General features: G+C 37.3%; 1 protein-coding gene and 1 non-coding gene across 2 annotated transcripts in view; both read left to right on the top strand.

Annotated features, from left to right (window-relative positions):
• Positions 1-26,436, top strand: part of GULP1 (GULP PTB domain containing engulfment adaptor 1) — a 271,691-nt gene that overhangs the window by 56,978 nt on the left and 188,277 nt on the right. The gene's annotated exons all lie outside the window — the stretch shown is intronic.
• On the top strand, positions 12,314-12,476 carry LOC115802192 (U1 spliceosomal RNA). Its single transcript, XR_004022591.1, has one exon. It is a non-coding gene; the product is annotated as a U1 spliceosomal RNA (small nuclear RNA).

Genomic DNA, 26,436 nt, shown 5'->3' with positions numbered 1-26,436 from the left:
AGCTTAGTCTTGAATTGGTTTTCCAGTCATATCTGAAACAACATCATCAGAATACTTGAAAATGAGGAGATATGATTTTTTAAAAAAAATTTATTTTGGAAATAATTATGGTGTTAGAATAGTTGCAAAACTAGTAAGAACTTTCATGTACCCAACACCCAGCTTCCCCTCTGGTAACATCTTGTATGACTGTGCATTATTGTATATTAATAAATAATCGCAAGCAATAGTTGCCTGAGTATCAACCAGTTTTGCAAATATTGAAATTTAATACCTGTTTCTCAATAATAGATGGAAATTACTGAAACTTTCTGATACACCAAAAAGGCAAATATTAAAGTCTGTCTCAAAAAGAAAACTTGTTTACATTTTATCTTAAAAAAATAAATTAATGCAGAATGCATTCAAAGTTTTGTTGTTTTTTTGAAACTTCCACTTTCCAAAGAAACAAAGTCTCTACAAATGTATCATTCTAATGTGCCATAATCTGTTTGTGCATTTTTCTATTGACAAGCATTTAGGTTGTTTCTATTTTTTATTTTGAATAATGCTGCTGAGAACATTTGTGTATAATTATTTTCTGTGGACATATGTTTTCAATCCTCTTGGATATATACCTCAGAGTAGAATTACTGGATCATATAGTAACTCTGTGTTTAGTATTTTGAGGACCTGCCAAACTGTTTCCCAAAGTGGCCATTCCATTTTATAATCACACCAGCTATGTTTGAGGTTTCTAATTTCACCTTATTGTTGCCAACAATTCCTAATGTCTATCTTGTTTATTTTAGCTACATTAAAGGGCACGGAGTATTATCTCTTTGTGGCTTTAATTTACATTTCTCTGATGACTAATGATATTGAACGTCTTTTCAAGTGTTTATTGGTCATCTGTATATCTTCTTTGGAGAAATGTCCATTCAGATCCTTTGCTCAGTTTTTAATTGAGCTGTTCTCTTATCAGATGTATGACTTGCAAATATTTTCTGCCATCCTATGGGTTTCTTCATGTTGACCTTTGAAGCACAAAATTTTTAAATTTTGATAAAAACCAATGTATATATTTCTCTTTTGTTGCTTTTGCCTTTGGTGTCATATCTGAGAAACCATTGCCTAGATCAAGGTCATGAAAATTTACTTCTAAGTTTTCTTTTAAGAGTTTTATAGTTTCAGCTGTTACATTATGGTTATAATCCTTTTATTTTTTTTTCTTTAAAAAAAGTTTTTTTTTAAGCTATTGCATTTTTCATTTTATTTATTTATTTATTTATTTATGGCTGCATTGGGTACTCGTTGCTGCACATGGGCCCTCTCTAGTTGTGGAGAGCAGGGGCCACTCCTCGCTGTGGTGCGCGGGCCTCTCACTGCAGTGGCCTCTCCGGTTGCAGAGCACAGGCTCCAGGCACATGGACCTCAGTAGTTGTGGCACGCAGGCTCAGCAGCCGTGGCCCATGGGCTCCAGAGCACATGCTTAGTAGTTGCGGCGCCCGGGCCTAGCCGCTCTGTGGCACATGGGCTCCTCCAGGACCAGGGATCGAACCCGTGTCCCCTGCATTGGCAGGCGGATTCCTAACCACTGCGCGACCAGGAAGTCCCTATAATCCATTTTGAATGGCATTTTGTATATAGTATAATGTAGGGGGTCCAGTTTATTCTTTTGCCATTTGTACTAGCACCATTTGTTGAAAAAACTACTCTTTTTTATTTGGCTTGACACCGTTGCAGAAAAGAATTTACTATAAATGAAGGGTTTATTTTTGAACTCTCAATTCTACTCCATTGATTTATATGTCAGAATTATGTCAGCACTACACTGTTTTAATTACTATAGCTTTGTAGTAAATTTTAAAATTGGGGAACCTGAGTCATACAACTTTTTTTTTTCTTTTTCAAGATTGTTTTGGCTATTCTGCGTTCTTTGTACTTCTTTGTGAATTTTGGCATCAGCTTGTCAATTTAGCAAAAAAAAAGAAAAAAGGCAGCTGGAATTTTGAGAGGGATTGCATTAAATCTGTAGATTAATTTAGAGGAATTACCATTCTAACTTTATTAAATCTTCCAATCCATGAGTATGGAACATCTTTCTATTAGTCAGAGATTCTTTAATTTCTTTCAGTAAGTAGTTTTTGGTGTACACATCTTGTACTTCTTTTGTTAAATTTATCCTATACTAATCTTTTTGCTATTATTAAAAATAGAATTTTTTCCTTAATTTTATTTTCAAATTGTTCACTGCTAATGTATAGAAATAGAATTGATTTTAGTATATGTATCCTTCTGAACTCATTTATTAGTTCTCAAAAGTTTTTGGTTGTTTCTGTTGGATTTTCTATATATAAAATTTTGTCTTCTGTGAATAGAGATAGTTATGGTTCTTCCTTTCTGTATTATTCTGCTCAGGCCACTGTATCAAGATACCATATGGCTTAAACAACAGACATTTATTTTTCACAATTCTAGAGGCTGAGAAGTCCAAGATCAAGGTGCTGCAGATTTGATGTCTGGAGAGGGCCCTCTTCCTAGCTTGCATATGGCTGCCTTCTTACTGGATCTTCACATGGTGGAGAGAGATCTGGTGTCTTCTTATAAAGACGCTAGTCTCTTCGTGGGGCACCACCCTCATGACATTTTCTAAAACCTAATTACTTCCTAAAGGCCACACTTCCTAATACTATCACATTGGGGAGGTTAGGGTTTCAACATATAAATTTTGTGGGGGGTGGAGGGACAAAACATTCAGTCCATAACACTTTCCACTCTGGAAGCCTTTTAGTTCTTTTTCTTAACTAATCTTGAAAATCTGATTTTTATAGTATAATATATATAATAATATTTAATTGTAACAGGTTTTAAAAACTACAGTTATATTCTTTTGAACATCTGTTTCAGCCCATATTTTCAGTACAATAGTGGATGAACCTGGAAAGCAAATTGTCTTCATTTTGCCAATACAGTTGTCAGCAAAAATTTTGAATGCAACATTATTTCCAGGAATTTGTAGGCATTGTGGAAGTTAAAAAAAAAAAAAAATGAGGTCTGTCCACAAACTTAATTGTATAGAGAAGCCAAGTTCAACATGCTTGAAACACTTCCAAAGGAAATGTAATACCAAATACAAATTCAATGGATATTAGGAAAACTGAACTGTTGCTGAGGTAAATAACAAAATTATGGAAATGGCAGAATACAACCTCATTCTTTTAAAGAATGGACGGGATTTGGCAATGAAGGTAAATAAAGCAGAAATTATTCAACATAAAAATTGGCATGAATAAGGTCAGAGTGTAGGGAAATTTTTTTTTAAAGTTCTATTCAACTCTTAAAAAACCAAATCATGCAGAGGATAGAATATAGTTTGAGGAAGACTGAAAAAAAGGAAGACTGATAATATATATTTTGTAGTAAGACAGATATAAAGAGGGTAATTTAATAAAAATTAGAAACAAGGGTAAGAACTTCGGGGGGGACAAAAAAACAACTCGATGAAAGATTGATCATGGCAGAATGAAGCGGAGGGAATGGCAAAAATTACTGATATTGCTAGCTAATAATATGAGCAGAGGTCTTATGAATTGTTCAAAGTTCCAAAGCTGTGAATGACAGAGCTAGGATTTAAAACAAACCTGACCCCAACCATGCTGCATTTCAGGAGTAACTATGGAGGTTGTGGACTTTATTACATTCCCCAAATCTCCAATAGCATATTATTTGTCCAACCCATGTTTCTCAATAGAGTGTTTTACATTTTTTACTGAAATGTACCTCATAATAGAGCAGTGTGATTTCTTTGCAAATTCTAGAGGTTATAGCGGAAGATGCTCATGAAAACTAGGAAAAAAGAAAAGATTGGGCATTTATACTAAAAATTTACATGAATGTGTTATAACTCATAATATGCAACTGCTGTTTTTGTTAGCATCATGTGACCCTGTCATACCAATTTGGATTCTCATGGCTAGTCATACTGCAGAAGCAAAGTGTAACTGATATATTGTACTCCCTTTCTGTCATTTAATGTTAGCATTCCTGTACATACTTTATGCATTCATTTCTTCACTTATTCAGCAATTATTTTCGTACATGACACTGTATGTCATGTCTACTACATCCCAAGCTCCATGAAGAGAAATTAAGGCTTTGGGAAAAGAAAAAGGCAGCTTGCTTCTTCTACTAGCTAAATTTTTCTTAACTATCCCCAGCCTTTCAGTTGGGGTAACATTGCATCCCTACTGGCCAGGGATAATCTGACTTTGTACCAGTTGCCCTGGTACCCTGTCTAATTAGCTTTCTTCTCACTTTCAAAAGTGTCCCAATTTGGGTGATCAATTATATGGTTACCCTACATGTAATACATACAAATGCATATTTCAGTAAAATTTCAGTTTGAATGCATATCTCCAATCTTCAGCATCGCTATTGAGCTGAAATGGAAAATGTTAAGTATATGAATGACACAATTCTACAGTAATTATAGATTGAACTCCAAGAAAACAATCCAAACTAGAGGTGAGGAAGTTCAGTAATTCACAGAACAGGACAACACTGATTGAACACTTATGGCATATAGTATATTCTACTTTAAATAAAACCAGTTAAATAAAACCTTTTTCTCCCCCTTTCAGTCTATTGCTAAGGTTTTAGCAGAAACGTGAGATGAGTTGCTTTTGTGGGCAAAGACTGGTGATAAGCTGTTAACCTGGCAAAATCCATGAGGTGATAAAAAAGAGTAAGGATACAGCTTTTAATTAACATTCTTTGTTTACAGGGTAGAAAATCCTTTACTAGGCTTTTTACATGAATTGTTTTAGGAAAAGACTTGGTAGAGACAGGGAAAACTGCGATTAGTGATAGGAAATGCTAAATAAAAAAATGAATGCTAACATTCACCAAGCATTCACTCTATGCCAGGCACAATTTTACGCGCTGTACTTGTACTAACTCATTTATCCACACAAGCCGTGATGGTATTATTTTAACCCCATAAATGAAGAAAATGAGGCACAGATTAGTTAACTTGCAGGGCCACTCAATTGGCACTTAAACCAGACATTCTGGATCCATAGGCCACACTTGTAAATATTGCCTGACACTTCTCATATGTTTGTAGGTGCCTATTTACACGTAATAATCATGATACTATCTTACATTTTTAGAACACGTCGTAGTTAACAAGTCCTTGTCTGAATATTCTGTCATATTCTCTCTCTCTCTCTCACCCCCTGCCAGTCTCACTCACACACACATACACAGACACATGCACACACAGGTATAGGCACAGATCCTGTGAAGCAGAGCGCGTTAAGATATCCCATTTTACAGATGAGATATATTTATGTGGTTTGTCCAAAGTTGTTCAGTTAAGAAGCAGTGGTGTTATGTGACGTTCTAGAGGGGTGGGATAGGGAGGATGGGAAGGATGCTCAAGAGGGAGGGGATATGGGGACATGTGTATGCATATAGCTGATTTGCTTTGTTGTGCAACAGAAACTAACACGGTATTGTGCAGCAATTATACTCCAAAAAAGTTCCATTAAAAAAAAAAAGAAGCAGTGGAACAGAGGTTGGCTCAAGCTTAGTTCTTCATAGTCTACGAGCTTGTCATTCTACAATGTAGGGATCACAAGTGCACATGCTGAAATCTTTGTCACATTGGACCCTGGGAAGAATCCTTCTTGGCAACAGAAAAATGGAAAGAGCATGTTCATCAGCCTTTTATCTTTGGATATTTTCCCGTACCAAAGTGACTTTATAAACTTTCATGCTGATGCAATGAACCCTCCAAGAATAGGCTGATAGTTCACTTCAGTTTCCCACCTGTGAAATAGTGGTAATGTTAGTACTTACCTGTATACTAGTTGTCAGAAATAAAATAACTAACACATTTGTAGAGTACACAAAACAGTGTCTGGCACTCTGTTGCTATCTCATGTTATTAATAAGGACTGAGTTTTAAAAAATTTGGGCAGGTTGTGAGAAATCATCCTCACTACTGGAAATAACTCCCAATGCTCAGGCACCTCTGATGTCCGGAAAACAACATAATGTTTTTGTGCTAATTATGAAGAGATACTGTCAATGACCAACATGTATTTGAGGAAAGACCTCTGCAGTGAATAGTTGGAAGAAATACAAAATGTATTTTAGGAAGTTCATTTCCTCAATGAGTTCATACTTTTCCATCAATTAAAAATACATTATTTTCATCAGGGCCTGCAAAGGGTAGGGGGACTGGCAATGGAGAATTGATGTTTAATGGAGTATAGAGTTTCAGTTTTGCAAGATGAAAAGAGTTCTGGAGATGGTTCCACAACAGTGTGAATGCACTTACTACTGAACTGTGTACTTAACAATGGTTAAGATGGTAAATTGTATGTTATGTATATTTTACTGGAATTAAAAACTTAAAAAAAGAAAAAATATATTTTTTTAGTCTTACACAATCTTACTTTCACATTTCATTCAAGCACAAATTTGTGGAAGTTAAAAAAGACACACAGGAATAAGCATCACATGAATCAGGAAGTTATCAAATAACAAAATTATGTCTGTAATAAAGGAGGCTTGACAGATAGCCCTTCCCACCATCTCCCACCCCAAAAGACTGAATAGAAAACTGATGTAAAAGGCTGATGAGGAGAAATAGATAGGCAAGTATGTCGTCAAAGGAAAAAAAAGTACAAATAGAACACAGTTTAAAAATTCAATAGTGAAAAATCCATTCTGTAAACCTGAGAAAATGCCAAACTTGGATTATTAGGTCTTATTGATATTTTTATATTTTACTTACATGGGTGAAAAAATATTGTTTCTTTTCCTCCCGTTTTCTTTCTTTTCCTTTCCCTTTACTCCCTCCCTCCGTTTCTTCTTTGTCAAACTACCCAGTCAAACTTGATTTTGCAAAAGGTGCTTTATGCTTTGTTTTTTGTTTGGTTCTCTCAAGCTAGTCAGCTAAGCAATGAGATGTTTGTTGTACCACAAAAAAAGTAAGAACAACTCTCAGTCTTTGAGCAAATGTATTTGTAAAGCATTGACATGGCCATTTTCACAGCAGGGCAAATAAGCAAATTAGGGTATTCTCTAAGGTATTCTTGTCTGTGACTCTTGTATTTTAGTATTGTTATCACAGTACTTGACAATTTATTTGCATGTATTTATTTATCTATGTTAAGTTAGAAACTAAGTGAAATATTTCTAAAGTCTTTTAACCCATGTTACTAATCAGTGTGTATGTGTGTGTGTGTCTTTGGTGTTTATTTACACCACTCACAAATTCACATCAACTTGTGCACTGAAGAACCAATAAATGCTAAGTGGCAATTCTTAACATATTGGGATCATAGGCCCTTTTGAGAATATATTCAAAATACCTATGAAAACACCTAATATTGCATGCAATTTTAGGTCATCTAGGAACTTTTTGGAACACGTTCATGTAGCCTGTGAACTACTTGGACACCAAAAAACCTCTCAGACTAAGAGAAAATAGAAAATAGAATGAAGACCTTGTCAGGGATTCAGATAAGTAACTTTCTAGACCAGGAAAGAGCAATTAGTTGCTTTAAGTGATGAAGTTTTTAAAAATTTGCCTTTAGAATACATTTTAATACTGTGTGGTCTTACTACATAGTTATGTAACATTTAAAAAAGTAAAATTACTTTTTTATATACATATATATATTTGATGAATCATGGTCTCTTTAGTTTTGTATATTTATACCATTAACTTACATTCATGTATATAAACATGAATCCCTGATACACTGTATGATTTGAATAAAATTTTTCACTTTTAACCATGTTTAGTTTATTGGCAGTATGGTTCTGAAGATGGAGAAAATCCTTTTTCATTTTATCAACATTCAAAACCTTCTTTGTTGCCTTGTATCTTCATAAATTTTATTCATCAGGATCTGTGTATTGGTAAGCAGGTGAAGTCTACCCAGTAAGATCAGCCAAGAAGATGTTATACGTCCTAGATTAGAAACATACATTTCATCAATGTGTATACTGGGATCTATTTGGGGGATCTACCACCACCATAAAGTGGTGGTAGATCACACTTATGGGTTGTGTTTTAGGTAGGCTAGTGCTTTGAAGTACCGAACAAAAGGACAAACCAACTTGGCACCAACAAGTATTGTATCTGTATATGTTTTCCTTTTGTAAGATGTGGCTTAGGACAAATATTTCTTGATAACATTATGCAAATTGTGGTAAAAGGAAAGAAAAGGAAATAGAAATATCTGAAGGAAAACAGTTATGTTATTAAAGCAAGAGATAAACTGAAAAAAATATTTAGTATTAATAATCTAGATTAAGAAATATTGGGGAAAATATTGAATAGCTTCTTGCTACTATAGTTCTAAAAAGTTGTTTCTTACAGAAGGAAGATGACAAAATAAAATCAGGCGTTAATACATGGAGTTGAAAACTAAACCACTGGGCTTCCCTGGTGGCGCAGTGGTTGAGAGTCCGCCTGCCGATGCAGGGGACACGGGTTCGTGCCCCGGTCCGCGAAGATGCCACATGCCGCGGAGTGGCTGGGCCTGTGAGCCATGGCCGCTGAGTCTGCGCGTCCGGAGCCTGTGCTTCGCAACGGGAGAGACCACAACAGTGAGAGACCCGTGTACCGCAAAAAAAAAAAACTAAACCACTAAGTTTACCTGATTGCCTAATAAGTTATTTTCTATTGAATATTAAATTTAGGGTAAATGAATAATAGTTAATATTTTTTGAGGTGATTGGAAAAAGGATAGAAAGGATATGTTTATTTTTAATAATAATCATAAGATCCTAAAAACAAAGTTATGGGAGAAAAGCTATAAAATCACAAACAAATAAAAGGCTGTATATATATCTTACATGGTTGTTTTTCTGATATTTTTTTCCTTACATATTATGATAGAAATAAAAAACCATTTTAGGAGACATTTAATAACATTAAAATAGAATTTGCACATTATAAAGTTTAGGACTGCTTACTTCTTGCACAGTGTTTTACATGAAGAAAAGTAAAGAAAAATAAGCTTGTTTCTAATAGCATCCTTTGTAACGTTCATTGTTTGATTAAAATCATGAACATTGGCCTTTTTTTTCATCTGTAAGGTTTTATTTTTTTTTTAATATGAGGTGTAGTTGACATAGAAAATCAAATTAGTTTCAAGTGCACAACATAAAGGTTTGGCATTTGTATACATAGTGAAATGATTGCCACAGTAAGTCTAGTTAATATCCATCACGATACATAGTTACAGAATTTTTTTTCTTGAGAACTTTTAAGAGCTACTCTTTTCACAACTTTCAAATATGCAATACAGTTTTATTAACTATAGTTGCTGTGCTGTACATCTCTGTGACTTATTTATTTTATAACTGGAAGTTTATACCTTTTGATCCCCTTCATTCATTTTGCCCACCGCCCACCTTCTGCCTTTGGCAACCACCAGTCTGTTATCTGTAATCTACGGCCTTGTTTTTTTCTCTTTTAGATTCCATATGTAAGTGAAATCATATGGTATTTGTCTTTCTCAGTTATTTCAGTTAGCATAATGCCCTCAAGTTCCAACTATGTTGTCTCAAATGGCAAGATTTCATTTTTGTCTATGGCAAAATATATACGTAACATTTTCCTTATCCATTCATCTGTTGATGGACACTTAGGTTGTTTCCATATTTTGGCTGTTGTAAATAATGCTACAATGAATATGGGGGTGCAGATATCTTTTTCAGTTTTAGTTTTAGTTTTCTTCAAATAAATACCCAGAAGTGGAATTGCTGGATCATATAGTAGCTCCTTTAATTTTCTGAGGACCCTCTATACTATTTTCCATAGCGGCTAGACCAATTTATATTCCCACCAATAGTGCACAAGGGTTTCCTTTTCTCCACATCCTTGCCAGCATTTGTTATCGCTTGTCATTTTACTAATAGTCATTCTAACAAGTGTGAGATGATATCTCATTGATTTGCATTTCCTGATGATTAGTGATGCTTGAGCATCTTTTGGACGTCCATTTCTAATCAGAAAACATTGAGTGATTGATACATTTTAAAAATAAGTGATCAGGGGCTTCCCTGGTGGCGCAGTGGTTGAGAGTCCGCCTGCCGATGTAGGAGACACGGGTTCGTGTCCCGGTCCGGGATGATCCCACATGCCGCGGAGCTTCTGGGTCCGTGAGCCATGGCCGCTGAGCCTGTGCGTCCGGAGCCTGTGCTCCGCAACGGGAGTGGCCACAGCGGTGAGAGGCCCCCGTACCGAAAAAAAAAAAAAAAAGTGATCAGTCTAGCATTTTAGTTATATAGTGGATAATGGACTCAGCTATATTCTTTTGGCTTTAGGTCTTTTTATTTTGAGAAGAGAACTACAAATTCTTTTTGATTTTTAAAAAAATGCCAACACAGTTACAGGACAGTTACAAAGATGTATTGGAAGGCTTATCAATGATAATTTTCTTTATGGATAAATTTAACACTTTAAATTGAATTTGGATGCCAAAGAAATACATAAAAATTTCAAGTATCTATTACCCTGCTCTCACTTCCATATATATATATTTTTTTTTTTTTTTTTTGCGGTACGCGGGCCTCTCACTGTTGTGACCTCTCCCTTTGTGGAGCACAGGCTCCGGATGCGCAGGCTCAGCGGCCATGGCTCACGGGCCTAGCCGCTCCGCGGCATGTGGGATCCTCCCGGACCGGGGTACGAACCCGTGTCCCCTGCATTGGCAGGCAGACTCTCAACCACTGCGCCACCAGGTAAGCCCCCTTATATATTTTTAAACATTATTTTTTTCTTTCAACATGTATGTGTTGAGTTACAATTATGTGGCAGGCATCGTACCAAATGTTGGAGATATAGCAGTGAGCAAAACAGTTGTAGTCACTGATAATTAATTAGGCTCCAGAGTGAGCCTAATACAAGCTATGGAGGAGAAATAAATGGTGCTGTGATTGTGTTTAACAGTCCTTAAAATGAGTGAAAACACTGACATAAGCTATTATCTACTAACTCAAATTATCTATCGATCTAATCCAAATTTTTAGAACGTTATTCTCCTCTAGCAGGTTAATAAATAAATTTCCTGTTATGTTTGTTTCATGATTCTACAACCTGCAAAATCAAAACCTTTAATTGGGTTGTGATCAAATTTGTCTCATGGAAAAAGTTGTCATATTTTTAAAATAAATTTATTTATTTTTATTTATTTATTTTGGCTGCATTGGGTTTTTGCTGCTGTGTGTGGGCTTTCTATAGTTTCGGCAAGCAGGAGCTATGTTTCCTTGCGGTGCACATGCTTCTCATTGCGTTGGCTTCTCGTTGCAGAGCCTGGGCTCTAGGCGTGCGGGCTTCAGTAGTTGTGGCTCTCCGGCTGAGTTGCTCCGTGGCATGTGGGGTTTTCCCGGACCAGGGATCGAACCTGTGTCCCCTGCATTGGCAGGCGGAGTCTTAACTACTGCACCACCAGGGAAGTCCCTGTCATGTTGTTTTAAATAAAAGTGGTGGTGAATAAAAATGGCTTAATAGTTATGGATATAAGAGGCAGGTGAATTAAAAAATGATGCCCATTTAGTATTAACTTTAATTTTCCTGAAGAGAGGTGACAGGCCTAAAATAGTTGATTGTTCTTTTTCCTTATAATTTTAGAAGGAAAATACTTTGTTTTTTCACGTGACATTAACAGTACTATAGGACTTGTATTTGCAAATGATAGGACCAACAATGGATTAATTTCCAAAATATACAAACAGATCGTACAACTCAATATCAAAAAAACAAACACCCCAATCAAAAAATGGGCAGAAGATCTAAACAGACATTTCTCCAAAGAAGACATACAAATGGCCAACAGGCACATGAAAAGATGCTCACAATCTCTAATTATCAGAGAAATGCAAATCAAAACTACAAAGAGGTGTCACCTCATTCCAATCCAAATGGCCATCATCAAAGAGTCAACAGATAATAAATACTGGAGAGGGTGTGGAGAAAAAGGAACCCTCCTACACTGTTGGTGGGAATGTATTGGAATGGCCAAAACATTTGTTCGGGTTTTTCCATAAGAGGTTACGGGAAAACCTGAACCAACTTTTTGACCAACCCAATACATTGGTGCAGTCACTATGGACAACAGTATGGAGGTTCCTTAGTAAACAAAAAACAGAGTTACCGTATGATCCTGCAATCCCACTCCTGGACATATATCCAGAGAAAACTATAATTCGAAAAGATACATGCACCCCAGTGTTCACTGCAGCGCTATTTACAACAGCCAGGACATGGAAGCAACCCAAATGTCCATCGACAGATGAGTGGATAAAGAAGTGGTATATACCGTGATCACAAAGGTGGTTTTCCCAGGGTGAGGCTCATCCATTGCACTGCGGGTGTGCTGACCCCTGTGATTTCCCCAAAGGTGGGAAACTCAACTGCATAGTTTGTGGTAGTGGGGGACTGACTGTGTTCACGCTCTCCCCTGAAAAAAAAGTGGTATATATATGCAATGGAATATTTCTCAGCCATAAGAAAGAGTGAAAAATGCCATTTGCAGCAACACAGATGGACCTAGAGATTATCATACTAAGTGAAATAAGCCAAAGACAAATATCATATGATATCACTTTTATGTGGAGTCAAAAAAAAAAAAGGTACAAATGAACTTATTTACAAAACAGAAAGAGACTCACAGGCATAGAAAACACACTTCTGGCTACCAAAGGGGAAGGGTGGGGGGAAGGATAAATTAGGAGTTTGGGATTAACATATACACACTACCATATATAAAATAGATAACCAACAAGGACCTACTGTATAGCACAGGGAACTATACTCAGTATTTTGTAATAAACTATAAGGGAAAAGAATCTTAAAAAAAATACGTGTGTGTAACTGAATCGCTTTGCTGTACACCTGAAACTAGCACAACATTATCAATCAACTGTACTTCAATAAGAAGAAAAAAAAAGTGAACTCAATTTGAGATGTTGCTTATACATTGTTAAGCTATAGGAATTGTGCAAGGTGATGTGTCAGAGTCCTTATCACAGAAAGGAAAGAATAGGTAAGTAAATAGAGTAGGAAAAATGTTGGGGGCTAGCTAAATGTAGAGGCTTTCAGTGTTTATTTTGTGATGGCTCCATATTTTATGACTATAGTTGCTTTAAAAATATCTTTTTTTTTTTTTTTGTGGTACGCGGGCCTCTCACTGTTGTGGCCTCTCCCGTTGCGGAGCACAGGCTCTGGACGCGCAGGCTCAGCGGCCATGGCGCACGGGCCCAGCTGCTCCGCGGCATGTGGGATCTTCCCGGACCGGGGCACGAACCCGTGTCCACTGCATAGGCAGGCGGACTCTCAACCACTGCGCCACCAGGGAAGCCCTAAAAATATCTTGATTATCAAGATTTGTTAACATTTTGTAACGAGATGTGAACTCTTCAGTGTCGGAGAATTTTGTTTCCCCCTTGGAAATAAGCTCCGCTGCCTCTTGATCTTCAATTCTCTTTGACTGACATCCTGTAGTTAGTGCCTCACGGGTTTACGCTGATGATTTTACCTAGTTCATTCTCAGATTCTCTAGTTATGATCTTATAAAGTATCCCTCGTGACTAAAAAGAATGTATTCTGACCAAAACAGGCTTCATTTCTACTCTGAACTGCTAATAAATTTCAAACAGAAAGCTCTTCAATCCCAACCCAAAAAGTCTATACTTAGCATAGTTTTTAAAGAATCCTGATTGAGCACTGTAAACAACTCTACATTTTTTTTTAACACTGATTTTTCAAGCAGTGAAAATTTCCTTTGCTAGAAACGTTCCAAGGTTTTCATCACCTTTTCTGGCACCAAATCTTGGATGTGTCAAATTGTGGAAAGCCCTTTGGCTGTAAGAGCTGCTTCCACCTGTGAAGCCTTTATTCTGATTTCTTAACCGGAAGATTGACTTAATTGTTAATGTTGACTAAGTCAGTGGTGAGCCATTTGGTCTTTGGTTGGGTAGGGTGTGCACAGTGCTTGATCTCTGTACACTTGGCAGTGCTCTTGTCTGATGGGATGCTGGAGGAAGAGACTGAGTGGAAACTATTTGGCTGCTGTTTCTGGAAGGTTAGGAAGATATGATCTGCTTATTTTGAGGCGGGGCAATAAGACACAAACTGCCTTCTAGAAATTTTATTGTGGAAGTTGATATTTAATATTATTATCGTTATAAAAACTGAAAAGTAAGTAGCCCAAAGAACAGTCTTGGTTTTAATATATCATGAGTTACCACACACTTGAAGGCTATTGCCATTCCATGCAATCACGGAAAGAGCTCCTCTTTCATGGTGACATAAACCTGAAAACTTAATTATTTTCCCCAACAAATTAGTAATTTGAAGCTCTTTGCCTTTCTAAACTGTTTGTACTGTGTAATATTGAGCAGAAGACAATTACAGATATCTTGGCCATTAGATATTAAGTGCTAAATATTGTATGCAGCATTCAAAACATGATCTGCTCTGTAAACGTATTTGATAGGAAGTAGGTGTCTTCATTTATGTCAATCACTCCTTCAGTTATTCACTTATTATTTTATGCCACAGACACCTTTCTCTCCAGTCATTTTCAAGAAACACATACCTAAGCCTTATTTCATACTATTTAAGTTAGAAATGCATAGCGCCCAGGCATTTGTACATTTTAAAACCTTTTAGGGTTTATAATACAAAGAGGAAAAGCATTGTTCTACATATGTAACTGACTTATTTCTGCAGGTGGTATAATTGATGATGCCTTACTCACCTGCACATGTTTATAAACAAAACAAAACAGTGGACGGTTTATGTCCTTTTGACACTGAACAGATGTGAATTTTATTCCCTTATTAAGTGCCTGAGGGACTTACAAGTACGCCTGTTAATTTGTTGCTTGTTCTTCTAAAGTCTTAAATTTACATTCATCGATGACTCCAGGCCTTTCACAGAAATAGTAGCTGCAGTCCTCCTAGCCATATGCCAAGATATTAAATGATTATCTTTCTTTCACAAGCCTCTGAACATTGCAGAGTGTGGATTCTTTCTATTTCTTTCTCTATTATCTGATTTAGAAGGTTGCTAGGTAATACTGGCCAAGAGAGTAGAACATTCTTTGATTCCTTTGGTGTGCACAGTGGCTTTTTCTATCAAATATGTGACAATTGAAGCATCTGGAGAATTATCACCACTTACTTCCAACCAGTTAAAGGAATAGAGTAGGTACAGAAAAAGAAACTGATGCTTAATAGGAGGTGGGTTCTGTCTAATTAAAAAAAACAACATGGATTTTAAAGACAGGTGGAAGATATAGCTGTCTAAGTGACTGGAAAGCCCTTTCCACCTCTTCATTTCCCAGGAACAATGGAAATACTAAATTTTGAAAAAAATTATCTCCTTCCCAATTCTTAATATCTTTTCTATTAACATCATTGCCTGTTTTTTCTTCTGGAAAATATTATTTTTGTTACTTGTGAGAATTCAGAGTTATAACATCTATTTTCCTTTGGTACTTTCAAGGGTTCATTTTTACACTTTTGAACAGTTATAGTATGTCTTCGTGTGTGACGTTTTTAGTCTATAGAAGGTACTTGGTGCACCTGTCGATTTGAAGATGCTTTGCAATAACTTTGTGGTCACTCAGGGAATTGAATCCATTGAACAGGAACTATTGAAAGCAATGGATATGCATCAAGTAATGGTTGACGAGAGTTGGGTTTAGCAGTGTTTGCAGGGACCAAATTATGGAGGACTGTAAAATTTATCCTGCAGATTCCAAGGATGCACTGAAGGATGGTTAATCGGTGGGTGGCAGAATCAAGATTTGCATTTCCAAGCTATTGCTGCCAGAAGGTAGAGTAAGATCTGGGGGAAACATATAGGTAAGGAGAGTTAGTCCGTTTCAAGACAGAGTGTTATTAATGTTGGGCAGAGGGAATGGAGAAGATGCAATGGATTCTAGAGCTCTTTTGAAAGTTAAATGGACAAGACATGGTGACAGGCTATAGGGAGTTGAGTAAAGGGGAGAAATATGATGTAACTTGAGAGCTGGCAACATTTTCCTAGTTGAAAAATTTGGGAGCAGAGCAGCTTTGACAATCATGAAGATAAGGGCTTATTTCAACTTATCTAATTTGTGACACCTTTGGGAGCTGACCAGTGGCAATGGTCTTGCTAGTTATACTTCATATGCTTGTGTAATATTGCTTGTAATAGATTGTGTTTGCAGTTTTACAAAAGGTATATTAAAAATCTTCAATTTACATGCAGTGGTTTTAATGTATGCTATGGCTACTTTATCATCTCTCTTATTTAGAACTAGCCTACCTCCCTCTGTGTTGCTCAAAAGAATCATTTGCTATAGTTAAATAAATAAATAAGTCCTTGTTGTTTCCTATCCGATCATCCTGCCAATGGTGCTCAAGTAATCAGAAGCCCTTTCGCAATGCTGTGCTGGCAAATACCAGAGAAATTCCTGTTGGCTTTCTTCGTGGGAGTTTGCAGTCCTGTTACATGGATGGGAAGTGCCCACTGGGAACAGTTTCAGATTCCCAGGATTACCAGGGTAACTTATTGGTACAGAGATGCCTGTGGAGAGAATTCACAGAGGAAAGTGAAGATTTTACATCCCAAGCAGCATGTTCGGAGTACCAGGTTCATGGTATTAGGCCCTTAGCATCTGCATCCATGTTCTAATGAAGCCGAACTCATTTGGAGTGGTCTGTCTCCAAGAAGAGAGCTCACATATTTTTATTTGTTGTAGTAAAAAACAGACAATGATTTTACCTTTGTATGTCGTTAGATTTTGGTTTATATATGTAGATAAACAGAACATAAGTTCCTTGAGGGCAGAGAATCTGTCTTGTTCATCATTATATCTCTACCGTCTGGACATATCCCTAACGCTCAATAAGTATTGGTTAAATGAATGAATTTTAGTTACTGGAGCAATGATTCCAGTTTTTCTCTTATCTCAGGATTTGTCTGTCTCTGTGTGAACTGATGGAAGGGATAAAGAAGAGGGCACGGGCTGGGGAAGTTGCCTTAACCATAGGGCAGACAGTTGAGTTCCAGTGGGTGGACAGAACCATTGTGTCCAAAGTTACCTTAGACTACCTCCAGCTGCTTTTGAGAAAATAGATTAGCTCCAGGAGTTCAGGATGAAGCAACAGGGAGCACTGACTTATGGGTCTGACACAGCCATGGAGAATCAGATGGCATTTAATACATATATATCCTGGGCTTTCACAGGTTTTTTTTTTGAGTTCTAGGTCAGCCCATGTCATCGAGTAGGATTTATTTATCAAGTTTTAGTTCTGGAGGTGTGACAGAAGTATAGTATTATCCTAGAAACTCAGACAGGTACCAAGTTAGTAACAGTTATATACCGAGGCCCACAGAAGGGATACACAATTAGGAACGTGGGTGTCTGTATCCTCTTACCAGAGTGGGTGGCTTCAGGAGGGAGGAGGCTGTGAGTCAGAACAATCAGCATGTCCTTCAGCCAGTAAGATAAGTGACCAACATCAATGAATGAGAAATGGAAAAGCCTATTTGCTCTCTTCCCTACTGTGCTTTGGCTCTAGAGTGGGTGGGTGGGGACCTGCAGTGAAGCCTGGGGGTAAGGATGTGGTGATGCTCCATGGCACACTGTAAGCATTCGTCCTTTGCCTCCCTTCTCCTCCCCCCCCCCCGCCCCGTTGCATCCTTCCATTTCTCCTTTACATCCTTTCTACATCCTATCCTCTCTTCTTCTCCCTTTTGACCCTCTCTTTCCCTTTATCTCATCCTCCTTCCTTCTTTCCCCCTGCAGGATATCATTTTTAAGTATGGTAAAAATTCTGTACCTAATATTTTATAATATAGGAAAATAAAATCTAATATATAAATAAGGATAATCTAGGAAAAAAAATGTATGGACTACCTGGTGTTGGGAGGCCTGTAAAATTGAAAAGAATGTATTATATTTTTTACTATATTGATATAGTCTAAGCCTTGAGTTAAAAAAATGTTTTACGCATAGCAAAGAAAATACAGAAGCCGTAGAGAAATTGTGTTTCCTTTATTGTTCTTATAAAGAATGAGAAAAATCAGCACAGATTTGTTTGTTTTTGCTTTTGAATTAGCTGTAGGAGAACAGATGTCTACAAGATGTAGAGCATATTTTCTTTTTTGGAGAGTACACTTTTTTCAGTGATTTGAGCTGTATAAATTTGTGTGGCTTTTCTTCCTTTTCATTGGATTACTATAATTCTTTGAGAATGTATTAATTTGATACCATTTTTTTTCTATTATTTTTACAATGTTATATATGGTGAAGTTTTGTTCATTTGTGGTTTTAAGACTGATTCCTTAGGTGACTGTTGAGCCCAGACCGAAGAGATGATGTTAGTTTCTTTTGATGCGAGGAAAAGGGCTCACTCAGGTTACTTCAGTAAGGTTATATTTAGGAATGAAAAAGACAGGCGTCCCAGACATGTGTTTAGCCTTTAAGGGAACCCAGGGAAGATGGATTGAGATTCAGAAATGGGAAGTAACCAGTACAGCTCTGAGCTGATTGCCTCTCTGCCCCCTAGCGACAGAGTTGATTCTCTGCCACTGGAATGATGTAGCTCCCTTCCGTCTGCTTTTCCTGCTGCTACCAGCATCCTCTCTCTTTATATTTCTCTTTCTTCTGACTCAGTTTCTGATCACTTATAGTAGTTATTCTTCATGATTTCTACTGCCTCAGAACATCTGTTAAGCATTTACTCCCTGCGTCTTATTTTTCTGCCCCAAATAGTCTGATTCTCTTCCATGTCAGAGTTCAGAATCTAGAACATGTCCTTGGTTCAGGTAACCCACTGTTACTTTGTTTAGGTGGAGCTTTTGCACAAGGTCCCTGCTTAAGCCTTAGATGATGTAGTCTTAGCTCAGGTGCTCACTCTAGTCTCCTCAGAGGCGAAGGGTTATGCCAAGTGCTTCCTGGCAGGTTAATCTCTTAGCAGGAGGATGAGGGCAGGACCCTTATAGATGGGATTTATTGGCACGGCAGGCATTTTGGGAGAAACAGATGGCCAGTTTGCATATAGTGAGAAATTACTTTCGCACAAGGAGTGCAGTGGTTAGAGAACCTGAAACACTAGCCCAGTGACCTGCTCATCCTTGGCCCTCCATGTATTTTGGCCTTGATGAAACAATCAATAAATGAGAAATAATTGTTCCTCACTTAGTTTTAGAGGCCTTCCTTGACTCTCATTGCATATTTTATTTATCACCCTCATTTAATTCACAAATTTTTCTTTCAAACTTAATTTTCATTTACTACTTTACAGGTTATTTCAACCCATAGGTGGGGCTTAAAAATATATAAACAGCTTCTAAAGGGAGTTAAACTTATTTGATAATGGAGACATCTGTAAGTAGGTAAGGCTCTTTCAGTTTTAAAAAGTGATAAAGATTGCATCTCAGAGTGTTGTCTCTACCTCGGATAAAGTCCCTGAGCAGATACTCAAATAGTACACAGGTAACACTGGCAAAAAGCAGAGTCACTACAGATAACTCAATTTCGTTTCTTTTTATGGCTGAGTAATATTCCATTGAGTGGCATGTACATATATAAACTACCAAATGTAAAACCGATAGCTAGTGGGAAGCAGCCGCATAGCACAGGGAGATCAGCTCCGTGCTTTGTGACCACCTAGAGGGGTGGGATAGGGAGGGTAGGAGTGGGGGAGATGCAAGAGGGAAGAGGTATGGGGATATACGTATATGTAAAGCTGATTCACTTTGTTATAAAGCAGAAACTAACACATCATTGTAAAGCAATTATACTCCAATAAAGATGTTAAAAAAAAAAAAGAAGCAGAGTCAGAATTTTAAAAATGTGAGAGGAGGTTGTCTTTGAATGCTTTTTTTTTTCCCCATCTTTATTGGAGTATAATTGCTTTACAATGGTGTGTTAGTTTCTGCTTTATAACAAAGTGAATCAGTTATACATATACATATGTTCCCATCTCTCTTCCCTCTTGAGTCTCCCTCCCTCCCACACTCCCAATCCCACCCCTCCAGGCGGTCACAAAGCACCAAGCTGATCTCCCTGTGCTATGCGGCTGCTTCCCACAAGCTATCTACCATACATTTGGTAGTGTATATATGTCCATGCCTCTCTCTCGCTTTGTCACAGCTTACCCTTCCCCCTCCCCATATCCTCAAGTCCATTCTCTAGTAGGTCTGCATCTTTATTCCCATCTTGCCCCTAGGCTCTTCATGACCAATTTTTTTTTTTTTTTTTTAGATTCCATATATATGTGTTAGCATATGGTATTTGTCTTTCTCTTTCTGACTTACTTCACTCTGTATGACAGACTCTAGGTCTATCCACCTCATTACAAATAGCTCAATTTCGTTTCTTTTTATGGCTGAGTAATATTCCATTGTATATATGTGCCACATCTTCTTTATCCATTCATCTGATGATGGACACTTAGGTTGTTGCCATCTCCGGGCTATTGTAAATAGAGCTGCAATGAACATTTTGGTACATGACTCTTTTTGAATTATGATTTTCTCAGGGTATATGCCCAGTAGTGGGATTGCTGGGTCATATGGTAGTTCCATTTGTAGTTTTTTAAGGAACCTCCATACTGTTCTCCACAGTGGCTGTATCAATTTACATTCCCACCAACAGTGCAAGAGGGTTCCCTTTTCTCCACACCCTCTCCAGCATTTATTGTTTCTAGATTTTTTGATGATGGCCATTCTGACTGGTGTGAGATGATATCTCATTGTAGTTTTGATTTGCATTTCCCTAATGATTAATGATGTTGAGCATTCTTTCATGTGTTTGTTGGCATTCTGTATATCTTCTTTGGAGAAATGTCTATTTAGGTCTTCTGCCCATTTTTGGATTGGGTTGTTTGTTTTTTTGTTATTGAGCTGCATGAGCTGCTTATATATTTTGGAGATTAATCCTTTGTCAGTTGCCTCATTTGCAAACACTTTCTTCCATTCTGAGGGTTGTCTTTTGGTCTTGTTTATGGTCTCCTTTGCTGTGCAAAAGCTTTGAAGTTTCATTAGGTCCCATTTGTTTATTTTTGTTTTTATTTCCATTTCTCTAGGAGGTGGGTCAAAAGGATCTTGCTGTGATTTATGTCATAGAGTGTTCTGCCTATGTTTTCCTCTAAGAGTTTTATAGTTTCTGGCCTTACATTTAGGTCTTTAATCCATTTTGAGCTTATTTTTGTGTATGGTGTTAGGGAGTGATCTAATCTCAAACTTTTACAGGTACCTGTCCAGTTTTCCCAGCACCACTTATTGAAGAGGCTGTCCTTTCTCCACTGTACATTCCTGCCTCCTTTATCAAAGATAAGGTGACCATATGTGCGTGGGTTTATCTCTGGACTTTCTATCCTGTTCCATTGATCTATCTGTTTTTGTGCCAGTACCATACTGTCTTGATTACTATAGCTTTGTAGTATAGTCTGAAGTCAGGGAGTCTGATTCCTCCAGCTCCGTTTTTCGTTCTCAAGATTGCTTTGGCTATTCGGGGTCTTTTGTGTTTCCATACAAATTGTGAAATTTTTTGTTCTAGTTCTGTGAAAAATGCCAGTGGTAGTTTGATAGGGATTGCATTGAATCTGTAGATTGCTTTAGGTAGTAGAGTCATTTGCACAATGTTGATTCTTCCAATTCAAGAACATGGTATATCTCTCCATCTATTTGTATCTTCTTTAATTTCTTTCATCAGTGTCTTATAATTTTCTGCATACAGGTCTTTTGTCTCCTTAGGTAGGTTTATTCCTAGATATTTTATTCTTTTTGTTGCAATGGTAAATGGGAGTGTTTTCTTGATTTCACTTTCAGATTTTTCATTAGTGTATAGGAATGCCAGAGATTTCTGTGCATTAATTTTGTATCCTGCTACTTTACCAAATTCATTGATTAGCTCTAGTAGTTTTCTGGTAGCATCTTTAGGATTCTCTATGTAGAGTATCATGTCATCTGCAAACAGTGACAGCTTTACTTCTTTTCCAATTTGGATTCCTTTTATTTCCTTTCCTTCTCTGATTGCTGTGGCTAAAACTTCCAAAACTATGTTGAATAAGAGTGGTGAGAGTGGGCAACCTTGTCTTGCTCCTGATCTTAGTGGAAATGCTTTCAGTTTTTCACCATTGAGGACGATGTTGCTGTGGGTTTGTCATATATGGCCTTTATTATGTTGAGGAAATTTCCCTCTATGCCTACATTCTGCAGGGTTTTTATCATAAATCGGTGTTGAATTTTGTCGAAAGCTTTCTCTGCATCTATTGAGATGATCATATGGTTCTTCTCCTTCAATTTGTTAATATGGTGTATCACGTTGATTGATTTGAGTATATTGAAGAATCCTTGCATTCCCGGAATAAACCCCACTTGATTATGGTGTATGATCCTTTTAATGTGCTGTTGGATTCTGTTTGCTACTATTTTGTTGAGGATTTTTGCATCTATGTTCATCAGTGATATTGGCCTGTAGTTTTCTTTCTTTGTGACATCCTTGTCTGGTTTTGGTATCAGGGTGATGGTGGCCTCGTAGAATGCGTTTGGGAGTGTTCCTCCCCCTGCTATATTTTGGAAGAGTTTGAGAAGGATAGGTGTTAGCTCTTCTCTAAATGTTTGATAGAATTCTCCTGTGAAGCCATCTGGTCCTGGGCTTTTGTTTGTTGGAAGATTTTTAATCACAGTTTCAATTTCAGTGCTTGTGATTGGTCTGTTCATATTTTCTATTTCTTCCTGATTCAGTCTTGGCAGGTTGTGCATTGCTAAGAATTTGTCCATTTCTTCCAGGTTGTCCACTTTATTGGCATAGAGTTACTTGTAGTAATCTCTCATGATCTTTTGTATTTCTGCAGTGTCAGTTGTTACTTCTCCTTTTTCATTTCTAATTCTATTGATTTGAGTCTTCTCCCTTTTTTTCTTGATGAGTCTGGCTAATGGTTTATCAATTTTGTTTATCTTCTCAAAGAACCAGCTTTTAGTATTATTGATCTTTGCTATTGTTTCCTTCATTTCTTTTTCATTTATTTCTGATCTGATTTTTATGATTTCTTTCCTTCTGCTAACTTTGGGGTTCTTTTGTTCTTCTTTCTCTAATTGCTTCAGGTGCAAGGTTAGGTTGTTTATTCGAGATGTTTCCTGTTTCTTAAGGTAGGATTGTATTGCTATAAACTTCCCTCTTAGAAATGCTTTTGCTTCATCCCATAGATTTAGGGTCATCGTGTCTCCATTGTCATTTGTTTCTAGGTATTTTTTGATTTCCTCTTTGATTTCTTCAGTGATCACTCAGTTATTAAGTAGTGTATTGTTTAGCCTCCATGTGTTTGTATTTTTCACAGATCTTTTCCTGTAATTGATATCTAGTCTCATAGTGTTGTGGTTGGAAAAGATACTTGATACAATTTCAATTTTCTTAAATTTACCAAGGCTTGATTTGTGACCCAGGATATGATCTATCCTGGAGTATGTTCCATGAGCACTTGAGCAAAATGTGTATTCTTTTGTTTTTGGATGGAATGTCCTATAAATATCAATTAAGTCCATCTTGTTTAATGTATCACTTAAAGCTTGTGTTTCCTTATTTATTTTCATTTTGGATGATCTGTCCATTGGTTAAAGTGGGGTGTTAAAGTCCCCAACTATGAATGTGTTACCGTTGATTTCCCCTTTTATGGCTGTTAGTATTTGCCTTATGTATTGAGGTGCTCCTATGTTGGGTGCATAAATATTTACAATCGTTATATCTTCTTCTTGGATCGATCCCTTGATCCATGACGTAGTGTCCTTCTTTGTCTCTTCTAATAGTCTTTATTTTAAAGTCTATTTTGTCTGATATGAGAATTGCTACTCCAGCTTTCTTTTGGTTTCCATTTGCATGAAATATCTTTTTCCATCCCCTTACTTTCAGTCTGTATGTGTCTCTAGGTCTAAAGTGGGTCTCTTGTAGAGAGCAAATATATGGGTCTTGTTTTTGTATCCATTCAGCCAATCTGTGTCTTTTGGTGGGAGCATTTAGTCCATTTACATTTAAGGTAATTATCGATATGTATGTTCCTATTCCCATTTTCTTAATTGTTTTGGGTTCATTATTGTAGGTATTTTCCTTCTCTTGTGTTTCTTGCCTAGAGAAGTTCCTTTAGCAGTTGTAGTAAAGCTGGTTTGGTGGTGCTGAACTCTCTCAGCTTTTGCTTGTCTGTAAAGGTTTTAATTTCTCCATCAAATCTGAATGAGATCCTTGCTGGGTAGAGTAATCTTGGTTGCAGGTTTTTCTCCTTCATCACTTTAAATATGTCCTGCCAGTCCCTTCTGGCTTGCACAGTTTCTGCTGAACGATCAGCTGTTAACTTTATGGGGATTCCCTTGTGTGTTATTTGTTGTTTTTCCCTTGCTGCTTTTAATATGTTTTCTTTGTATTTAATTTTTGACAGTTTGATTAATATGTCTCTTGGCGTATTTCTCCTTGGATTTATCCTGTATGGGACTCTCTGTGCTTCCTGGACTTGCTTAACTATTTCCTTTACCATATTACGGAAGTTTTCAACTATAATCTCTTCAAATATTTTCTCAGTCCCTTTCTTTTTCTCTTCTTCTTCTGGAACCCCTATAATTTGAATGTTGGTGCGTTTAATGTTGTCCCAGAGGTCTCTGAGACTGTCCTCAGTTCCTTTCATTTTTTTTTCTTTATTCTGCTCTGCAGTAGTTATTTCCACTATTTTATCTTCCAGGTCACTTATCCGTTCTTCTGCCTCAGTTATTCTGCTATTGATCCCATCTAGAGTATTTTTAATTTCATTTATTGTGTTGTTCATCATTGTTTGTTTCATCTTTAGTTCTTCTAGGTCCTTGTTAAATGTTTCTTGCATTTTGTCTATTCTCTTTCCAAGATTTTGGATCATCTTTACTATCATTCTGAATTCTTTTTCAGGTAGACTGCCTATTTCCTCTTCATTTGTTAGGTCTGGTGGGTTTTTATCTTCCTTCTTCATCTGCTGTGTGTTTTTCTGTCTTCTCATTTTGCTTATCTTACTGTGTTTGCGGTCTCCTTTTTGCAGGCTGCAGGTTCGTAGTTCCTGTTGCTTTTGGTGTCTGTCCCCAGTAGCTAAGGTTGGTTCAGTGGGTTGTGTAGGCTTCCTGGTGGAGGGGAGTAGTGCCTGTGTTCTTGTGGATGAGGCTGGATCTTGTCTTTCTGGTGGGCAGGTCCACATGTGGTGGTGTGTTTTGGGGTGTCTGTGGACTTATTAGGATTTTAGGCAGCCTTTCTGCTAATGGGTGGGGTTGTGTTCCTGTCTTGCTAGTTATTTGGCATAGGATGTCCAGCACTGTAGCTTGCTGGTCGTTGAGTGAAGCTGGGTGCTGGTGTTGAGATGGAGATCTCTGGGAGATTTTCGCCGTTTGATATTATGTGGAGCTGGGAGGTGTCTTGTGGACCAGTGTCCTGAAGTTGGCTCTCCCACCTCAGAGGCACAGCACTGACTCCTGGCTGCAGCACCAAGAGCCTTTCATGCACACGGCTCAGAATAAAAGGGAGAAGAAGTAGAAAGAAAGAATTAGTAGAAGTAGAAAGAAAGAAAGAAAGGAGGGAGGGAGGGAGGAAGGAAGGAGGGAAGGAAGGAAAAAAAGAAAGAAGATAAAGTAAAATAAAGATAAAATATAATAAAGTTATTAAAATAAAAAAGTAATTATTAAGAGAAAAAAATTTTTTTAAATAATAAAAAAAATGGTCGGATAGAACCCTAGGACAAATGGTGGAAGCAAAGCTCTACAGACATAATTTCACACAGAAGCATATGCATACACACTCACAAAAAGAGGAAAAGGGGAAAAAAATCATGAATCTTGCTCTCAAAGTTCACCTCCTCAGTTTGGGATGATTCGTTTTGTAAAGGAGGGAGGGAAGGAAGGAAGGAAGGAAGGAAGGAAAGAAGGAAAGAAAGAAAGAAAGAAGATAAAGTAAAATAAAATAAAGTTATTGAAATAAAAAATAATTATTAAGAAAAAAAATTTAAAAAAAAACAACAAAGAAACCAAAAAACGGACGGATAGAACCCTAGGACAAATGGTGGAAGCAAAGTTATACAGACAAAATCTCACACAGAAGCATACACATACACACTCACAAAAAGAGGAAGAGGGAAAAAAATCATAAATCTTGCTCTCAAAGTCCACCTCCTTAATTTGGGATGATTCATTGTCTATTCATGTATTCCACAGACATCAAGTTGATTGGGGAGCTTTAATCCGCTGCTCCTGAGGCTGCTGGGAGAGATTTCCCTTTCTCTTCTTTGTTCTCACAGCTCCCAGGGGCTCAGCTTTGGATTTGGCCCTGCCTCTGCGTGTAGGTTGCCGGAGGGCGTCTGTTCTTTGCTCAGACAGGACGGGGTTAAAGGAGCTGCTGATTTGGGGGCTCTGGCTCACTC

The sequence above is a fragment of the Delphinapterus leucas genome, chromosome 8 (genome assembly GCF_059928025.1).
Source record: "Delphinapterus leucas isolate spDelLeu-1000000601 "Yukka" chromosome 8, BTC_Dleu_Yukka2, whole genome shotgun sequence".
Lineage (NCBI taxonomy): Eukaryota > Metazoa > Chordata > Mammalia > Artiodactyla > Monodontidae > Delphinapterus > Delphinapterus leucas.
Note: the sequence above shows the minus strand (reverse complement) of the source record. Positions and strands in the feature narration are given on the sequence as shown.